General features: G+C 40.3%; 1 protein-coding gene across 2 annotated transcripts in view; it reads left to right on the top strand.

Annotated features, from left to right (window-relative positions):
• The first annotated feature begins 8,838 nt into the window (after window positions 1-8,838).
• Window positions 8,839-9,172, top strand: part of CUL2 (cullin 2) — a 44,777-nt gene continuing 44,443 nt past the window's right edge. Inside the window, exon 1 of one of the 2 annotated variants that reach the window (XM_032692095.1) lies at window positions 8,839-8,962. The gene's annotated coding sequence lies outside the window, so the exon portion shown is untranslated. The remainder of the gene's footprint in view (window positions 8,963-9,172) is intronic. The other variant, XM_032692087.1, reaches the window with a different exon arrangement.

Below are 9,172 nucleotides of genomic sequence, written 5' to 3'. Positions count from 1 at the left end.
GTTAATAGTGGTGTTTTAACATCGTATGTCTTAGTGTTGCTCAGTGTTTTACAAAGTAGTGTAAGAGGGGATTACACTGCAGTATATTTTAAATTGCATATCTACGCATCACTGCGCTTATATTGTGAAGTTACATAATGTATTTACCATTTACCCTTTTTTCTTTTTTTTTTTACTGTGAGAAACTATTCAGCAGTATGCTAAATAAACATGAAAACCTAAGTTAATTTCACATAACTCATTGTGATTGAAGAATTGGAGGATGTGTGTGTCAGGATTGGTGATATGTCCGTGCAGGTCAAACACTCAGTCTTATTCATGGTATGAAGAGAACCTGGGTATTGATTTCCTGTGTTTAAAAAAAGCCAAATAACTCTTATCTCTGACTTCATAAAAGATGAATCATATTTACTTGCAAAGGTTTTTGCCTTTAAGCATTTAGTTCATTAGTTTGCTTCACAGAAGTTATTTAGCACAGCTATCGAAGTCACAATGTAGTGGAAATAATACAGAATCTTCAATGTTGCTATTGCTTGTGCAAGTTTTCAGTTTTCATCCTACATTTCCTTTGTTGCAATATTGAACAACACCCCCTTCCTGTTTTGAGTTCTGTTTCCCTCCCTTTGTTTGTTGCATGTATGTTATGTGTCTATTCAGGGTTTTAAATAGGAGTTACTCTTCCCATGATTAATAACCTTCTGGTTTGACAGTTTACCCGTTAGGGACACAGTATTGTTATGCTCATTTATTAAAAGATATGCTTTACTAGAAAATCTCTGGTCAATTAGCAAATATTTGTTAGAATGGTAAGATAATCAAATGAACAGTCAAGTGTAAAACTACTGAGAATTACTCTGCTGAAACCTTTGGAAGAAATTCCAGCTTTGCCTAGTATAATCAAAAAGCCAAAAGTAGCTTGGGATACTTATACCGCCTCAAAAATGTTTTTGAAGGTAGAAGTCTTATTGCAAACAGGAAGAAATTTCGAATGAGTGTGTTAAATAACGGAAACCACTGGAGTGAGTTACTTATAAACAAGCTGAGAATTTCCATGAACTCTTGAAGCGTGAATTTGTAGCAGTTGTTTTTTAGTAGTTTTCAAGTCATAAGCAGCTTTGAAATGTTTAACTAAGAATTTACTACTATTTATGCCTCTTCTCTCTGATAATTTAATGGAGTGTATTAGAGGAGTGAATGAGCTGCCAGAGGGATTTAGATCTTGGTTATGCAAAGATGACTAACCAGCTTTGGCTCTTAATACAGCTTGCTGAAGTTGGTGGGCTGCAAGAGGAGGGGAATGAAGTGCCTTTGTGTTTGGGGTACTGTATTTGTTACCTGAGGCCAGAATGGCCTTTGCCACAAAAGTGCTCGCTTGAACTAAACCAGTTCTCTTTAAATTGGTATCAGTCCCTGATATGAACCCATTTAATTTCGAATGCTAAGACCAGAAGCAATCTGTAAGAAGGCTGCACAGGTCAAGATTCTTTTATGATTGTCATAATTTACATAAGATGGTTCTGAACATAAGTTTGAAAGCCAGACTCTTTGCTGTTGTCAGAATGACTACCTGAATCATCTTTTCTCTCTAATCTAAAATGTCCAACCTGATGTTATGTCCTGCAAATTCAAGGAAGTATCAATGATTCAGTAGCAATTACTTTTTAATTGAGTTTTCTGGGCTCTGGTGGGCAAAGCCAGAAATATCCTTTCAACCTAGGTCAATTTTGAAGTCTGATCCGCTGCATCATCACAAAGAGAGAAGTACTCCATCAACTGAGGTGAGGTAGTAGATGAGCAGGGAGTTGGAGCAATTTCATTTGGCACCAAAAGAAACCTGGTGCTCTTTGCAGAGAATATAAATATTTCACCAGTGCGTATTACATCAGTAGGAATGCTATCCATGTAATCTTCAGACAACTGATTTTACGTATTGGGTCTCACAGCTATCTTTTAAATAGATTTTTTTAAAGGAATGGGATTTAAAAAAATGGTGTATTTCAATTATAATCTTATAAACCTATTTAGTTTTCATGTAAAAACTTCGTAGGTTGTCATGGTATGAACAAAGACAGTGAAAGGGATATGCTGCCTGGGCTGGTTGACAATTTGTATTTAATTAGAATTCAGACTTTGAAGATAATACAAGTAAGACTGATAGAAAAATACACTGTCACCCTATTTGAAATAATACCGATACTTAATGATTTTGCTTTGATTGGGCGTTACAGAAATGATTCAGCTATTGCCATCTTGACTGATGTTTAAATGTTTGTGGTTCTGTGATTTTCTTCCATCATAGAGACATTTGGTGTGTTACACATATCTCTTTTCAGCCCACATCCATATCCTACACATCCTAAACATTTAGGAATGAGGAAATATAACTTTTAGGTTAACAAAAAACCTTTATTCAAATTGTGTCTAAAATGCCCTTAATGTTATTTATATAAAGAAAATTATAACATATAGGTAGTTTATTATGCCAGAAATAATTCCCATTGAAGGCTTAGCTAAAAGATGTCCAGTAAATGTAGTCTCACATAACATATAATGATGTTCACTCTTAGGCTTTTCTAACAGCACTTTGTTTTTCTTCGCTTAACTGATATTTGATGTCTATATCTTTGTCTCCTTGAACATTGCATGTTTATAATTATTGTCATAGGTAATACATTAATTCCTTATTGGGTATATGAACCTAGAGGAGACTGAATTACCATATAATAATTGCAGCACAGGTCTCCTTGCGGACCACTCCAGTTTTAGCTGGTCATTGAATAACCATACTTCTACTGTCTCATTGCCTCTAAGGGAATAGGACAAGTGCAGAACTTGTAGAGGAGTCACAGGAAAGTGCAGTCAACACACAGCCACTGTTTTCATAATTTATTCTGTAAAAGTGGTGAAAGTCAGAGGTAACCTGCATGGTGCAACAGAATCCTGATACCTCTGAAACAGAGAAGAGCTTAGGCAAGAAGTACACTTTAAGAATATAAAATACAGTAATGAATGTAAAATATAAGACTAATAATTTTTTTACCTATTTTTTTAGTCTATTTGTATGTCAAGGAAAACATATATTTCCCTTGACATACAAATAGAAATATAAATGGTACACCATAGAAAGACAAATATTGAAAAATATTGTAAAAAGTAAATGCTTTGTAAATATTCTTTTCCCAAATATATATAGATTTTTTTAAAAAAGTTACGTGTCTGTAGAATTCTAAATATTTAGTTATATTTCCTCTCCTAAACTGTGTTAAGTTGGCAGTGAGACTGAGTGACTGTATGAGCAGTATAAGAACAAATTACTGTTTTAGTGACTGGTGAGTTCCATATATATGCATGATGGTATTTCTGTTGCAGCAGAAAAAAAGAATGGTGACTAAGATCTACTAAATGAAATTTTCTCATTTCCTCTGCTGAATAATGAACTTTCCTTATATAATAGTTTCCTCATAACATGAACCTCACATGTACTTAACAGTATTCATAACCCTTTACAATCTGTTACTGTTTGTAGAGATCTTTGAACTTTTCAGGTGAAAAGCACAAGGTTTGTATAAAACATCATTTTGTACTTATAGCATGAATATTATAGAATGAATAACTGATGTTCTTTACAGCCGCTTGAGTTCTATTTAAAATTTAAATACATAAAACTTTAATACTAAAAGTCTTCTGAATAGGCTGTGTTTAAAAAATGCTACACAAAACACAGTTTGTAACCTAATGTGAATGCACTGTACCATGGGAATGTGATACCACAAACTGTTTGCATATGCTTGTTCTTTGGAAAAGGTGTATCCTGTAAAACAAGGTGAGCCAATGCAGCAATGTGGCTGGCACTAATAACACACTGAGAAACTGCCTTACACAAAGGTGAATGACATCAACCATGCAGATAATGCCATAAAAGACAAACACATATAAAGATCTCACATTTATTTAAAAATATTCAATGAAAATATGAAAAAATACCAAGAATTATTTGCATTTGCTTAACAGTGTGACTGTAGACTAGATTTTCTAGCCACCTGTAGGTTGCTTTCAATGGGGAAGCAGATTTTTTTTGGTGGTGGTAGATGGTTGTAAGCAAAAATACAGAATATAAAATGAAAAGCAAATCTGCTGAATAAATGAAGGTCACTAGACACAAAGTAAAGATGTCTGGGAACTATAAAGAGAAGGAAGAGATACAAGTGAAAAATAACTAAATTGAATAGTATTGAGTATAACAGAAGATTATTAGGCTATTTGCAGTGTGTTTATTTGACAGAGCTGCTGTATTTCTTTCATGTCAAGAGTTGTTAGTTCTTAATCTACCAGTGATACAGATGAATGGCTAAAGCAACATATTTTTCTGAAGAGGATGTATCTTTCATCAAATGCTAGCTCAACTAATCTATCTCTTTGATGATGCTATTTTGCCAGCTGGCTTATTTATGAACTGTTTTTTCTCATTCTATTTATCTAGCACTTTTGCATGTTACAGAAGGTTTTCATCTCCATTAAGTTTGAAAAATGTGTTTTACTGAATTATTTGAGAGACAAATATATGTATTTCTTAAAGTAATTTCTCAGAAAACCCAAGGAAACTATCAGTGGAATGACGTCTAGTTTAATTTGGGAAATGATGTTTTAGAAATGGGCACTAAACATTTCCTATTTATCATATTTTAGTGAAGATGGATGCTACTTGCTCTTCCCACCCCCTTTTTTTTTCTTTTTTTTTTTCTTTTCTGGAAACAACAACTTTGCAAATTCAGTCATTCAATCTTGTCTCAAAGCTGTGTTGCCTAAAATTCATCATCACTTAGAGTTGTGTAGTCACTGAGTTCAAATATTTTTCTTTTGTGTGTATATATACCACACACACAGATGTTGAAATGCTGCATTCTGGGGTTCACTTTTTTAGTATAGGGGTAGAACCACTCAGGATTTACATGACTGTTTTCTCCAAAGCATTATAAAAGTTGTACAGGTAATTGATCTTTAAATACACAATTTTACTTGTCACTAATGTTGGAGAATATTTTTAGCACTATTTTTTTTGGCAAAAAATATAAGAAAGAAAGATTACCTAGGTTTGCTCATACAGGTAGTTTAACTGCTTAGCTACAATGACATGAGAATACATTGGTGTCCTTTTTTAATAATGGATGGGGAAAAATGACATTTGCAAATTTTTTTCAAGCAATCTCAGATTCTGGGGAAGGACGGAATAAATTTGGGAGATGAACTAAGCACTTGATGGCTAACTAATAAATATTGTTTGGGAGAGCTCAACTTTTGTTTACTTTCCTATTTCATGAACAAAAAGATGTGGATTTTGTCACTGTATGTAGTGCAAGTTTAAACTGCTAAACTGCTGGGTTTTATATATCCAGCACTGCCATCTCGTGGCCAGGACAGCAGTGAGCATCCGCTTCTTACCAAGAATTAAAGGGCTTTAAGCAGATAAAATAATCACACATTTAAAATTCTTCATAAACTTAAAAAAATGAAAGCTACAAGAATAGTACTTTATTACTCTGTAATTTTATAGTCACAAAAGGTACGCTCAGTTTAGACTCGTATTTTCACAGAATCACAGAGTCTGCCAAGTTGGAAGGGACACATAAGGGTCATCAAGTCCAACTCCTCCCCCTTCACAGGATCATCCTCCAAAGTCACACCATGTGCCTGAGAGCATTGTCCAAATGCTTCTTGAACTCAGACAAGGTTGGTGCTGTGAGCACTTCTCTGGGGAGCCTGTTCCAGTGACCAACCACCCTCAGGGTGAAAAACCTTTTCCTGATATCCAACCTAAACCTCCCTGACACAACTTCAGGCCATCCCCTCAGGTCCTGTCACCGGTCGCAGCAGAGAAGAGATCGGTGTCTGCCCCTCCTCTTCCCCTCACAAGGAAATTGTAACTGCAATGAGGTCTCCCCTCACTCTCCTCTTCTCCAGGTGGAACCGCATGAAAGACAAACACCCATAAAAACCTAGATTAAAAATAGCTGCAATGAAATAAAGGTTCATTCCTGATCTCATTTATCTTGCTTTTAATTCTGTACCAGCATAATACAGTATTAGATGTAGCATAAACATAAACAAAGTAGATAGCTCCCTCCAAAAGAACTTATTACTTAAGAGAAAACAAGTTAATGCAAACAGAGAAACAGAAGTATCAGACGAGAGAAAACAAATGCATATAAACAACAGGGGTAACTCAGGAAATACTGCAATACTGGTGAACAGACTTGATAGCGATGTAATCATAGAAATATAAAATTTGTGTATGTGGTGGCAAAGTTTTAAGGTGGCATATTCATGTAGTACAAACTAACCTGTGTTACTCACTACTGTAATCAACAATTGATAAAGAACTGATAGAAAGTTACTGAGAAGAAATGGACTTGTCCATAGGATCATCCTACAAAAACTTCCAGAATTTCCATCACCATGTCACCCATCTATGACTCTGCTAGCTATAGCTACTGAAAGACAACACTGGGCTCTGGTCAAGCAGGATTTAAAGTAGGTTTTCACATTTGCTGTCATCAAGAAATGCATGAAGACATGGCTAAGGTAGCTGAGCACTCCATTGATTGGTTAAGCTTTGTCAAATGGCAACTTTCTTCACTGGCATTCTTGGGCACGTCTGCACAGCAGGTTAATTCTCCTCATCAGCAGCTGGGCTTCAGCAAGTAGGAGCAGCCCCACCACAGAGCTAACAAACACAACTAAACTCACTGCTGCATAAATCATGCATACACTCATGTAAAGCATTGGTGCACACACACAAGTTTATCTTGGCAGATAGATTAGAATTATTTCTTAATGGACTGTAGGAGAACCTCTCTGTTCTTTTGGAAATGCAGGCAGCACTGTGGGAGTGACAGGCTGACCTAGGCAGCACACACAGTAATGCTCACAGCTTGCTCATCTCAGGCTCCTGCAATATCCTGTTCTGTATTTTCCCTTGGTAATTCTCTGGCCAGGCTTGGCAAAGAAACTTGATGAAAAGAATATCCAGATTTTATAAAGTTTTTGGACTTAGAAATTGTTATTTCCTAAATACATTTGAACCCAAGAACAATTTTTAAATACCTTACATAAAAAGCAATAATGAATGTTCATGTTCTTCCTAATCATGATTACCTCATCTGCAGTTTTACAGAACAGAGTTTGCAGAATAGTTAAGGACTCAGTACCTAATGTAAAGTCTGTGGGATTTGTGAATATTCATAATTTCAGAAAATCAGCACATGATTCTCCCATGATGAACACACAGAATTATTAGCTTTGAAAATACCTCCCTTCCCATATCTATGTTTCCAGTTCTCAACAGTTAACTCAGGACAGGACTTCTTCATATAATAGAAATTTAGAAAATATGTGCTGTGTAATGGTTGGGTAGTGTACAGATAAGGATGTTTTTCATTAACTGCTCTCTAACTTGTGTTATCTGATATGATCTTGTACAATTAATACATTCACACAGCATGGTTAAATAGCATAATTTAATTGTGCCAGCATATATCTTAACTTCTAAGAGTTTAACTCACAAGCTTGTAGCTAACACTGCCATTAAAAAAGAGCCTTCAGTCCTACAAAAGGGTGAAAGGACTGCAGATACAAACAAACAATTGCAGAAAATAACAAGCAATCAAAAGCTGAAAGTTACAACCTCCCTCCCCCCAGCAAACAGAAGTGAATCGAGCTAGCAGAATAGAAAAAGAAAAGGCTTTAGGCAGGAAACAGAGGAAGTTGCAAGAGTTTAAAATGTCTAGGAGTTAATAAAAATAATTTTAAAAGGAAAAAAAAGCATTAAGGCTTAATGAAAAAGCTGTAAGTACTGGAAATGAAATGGGCAAGGGCTTGATTTGAAAACAGGAAAACCAATTATTTTTACTTGAGTTTTGAATAATTTGAACAACAGAGTTTTCCGAAACAAGTATCTGTTTATCAGAGAACCATGTCTCTGTAGGTACGTGCACTACATGCTGCAAATGCATCCTTTTCTTAGCTTTTTTTTTTTTTTAAAAAACCAAACTAATATTTTTAGTTGCGAGTGCTCTCTGAGCGGCAGGTCCGCGTTTAGTCCCGGCTCAGTCCGCGGTGTCTGCACTGCGGGTGTAGCCCGAACCTGCGCGAGCTCTGCGCTCCCGCAGCGCCCCGGGCACTGAACACCTTCAGCTACTTAGTCTCCAGAGCGACTTCACTTTGTTACTCCGAGTGAACAACTTTGCATTACCCTTTTCCGCCAGGAACCCCAAGGGGAGGCGGGGGCCCTGCTAAGCCGGCCAGGCCGGGCGGCGCAGGGCGTCTCTCGCATCTCCAGCACGTGGTGGGAGAGGGGGAAATTCCCCGCTGGGAGCCGGCGGCGGGACGGGGACACCCCCACCTTCTGGGGAAACCGCTTCACCCGGGCCCCGGGAACCCCGCGCCCGGGTAAAGGCCCCTCCCATCCTGCGTCCCGCCGGGTCCCGCCCGCCGTCCTGGACTCCATGTCGGGGGCGGTTCCCCCCAGTGGAGAAGGAGGAGGAGCGGCGCGTGCGCCGGGACCACCCCGCCGCCGGGAAGTGCGGCCGCCCGCGCTCGCCGTACAGCGCGGGCCGTACCAAGCCGCGCTGGCCGGCGGGGGGGGCGGGGATCGGGAGGTGCCGGAACGCCGGGACCCTCTGGCCCCAGCCCGTCCCGCAGCCGGCGGGAAGAGCGAGGCGGGCACAGCCCGGGGCGGCGGCGGCGGCGGCGCGGACGGTGAGGCGGCGGCGCGACGGCCGCAGCTCCGAGCGGGGTCAGGGGCCGCGCCCCGGCCCGGCAGTGGCGGCGCCGGTGGTAGGGGCGGGGCGCGGGCGGCTTTGGGTAATGGCAGCGCTGTGAGGACGGAGCGGGGCAGCGACCGCGGCCGAGGGCAGGAGCGAGGGAGGCCGGGCGGGGGTCGCTGACTCGGGCCCCGGGCCGCCAGGTAATGCCCTTGCGCGGCCCGGCCCGCCTCGGCCGCCGCGCTGAGGGGAGGGAGCGCCGCGCTCGGGGCGAGGCGGCGGTCCCGACCCCGCCGGGTGTGCGCGGGGGCGATCGGGCCCCGCCGCCCCGTCCGGCCCCGGCCCCGCCGCTCCCCCCGCCCCGGGCCCGGCCGCGTCTGTGCGGCAGCGCCCGCGCCTGCCCCGGGTCCTGC

Source organism: Chiroxiphia lanceolata, chromosome 1 (assembly GCF_009829145.1).
Source record: "Chiroxiphia lanceolata isolate bChiLan1 chromosome 1, bChiLan1.pri, whole genome shotgun sequence".
Classification (NCBI taxonomy): domain Eukaryota; kingdom Metazoa; phylum Chordata; class Aves; order Passeriformes; family Pipridae; genus Chiroxiphia; species Chiroxiphia lanceolata.
Note: the sequence above shows the minus strand (reverse complement) of the source record. Positions and strands in the feature narration are given on the sequence as shown.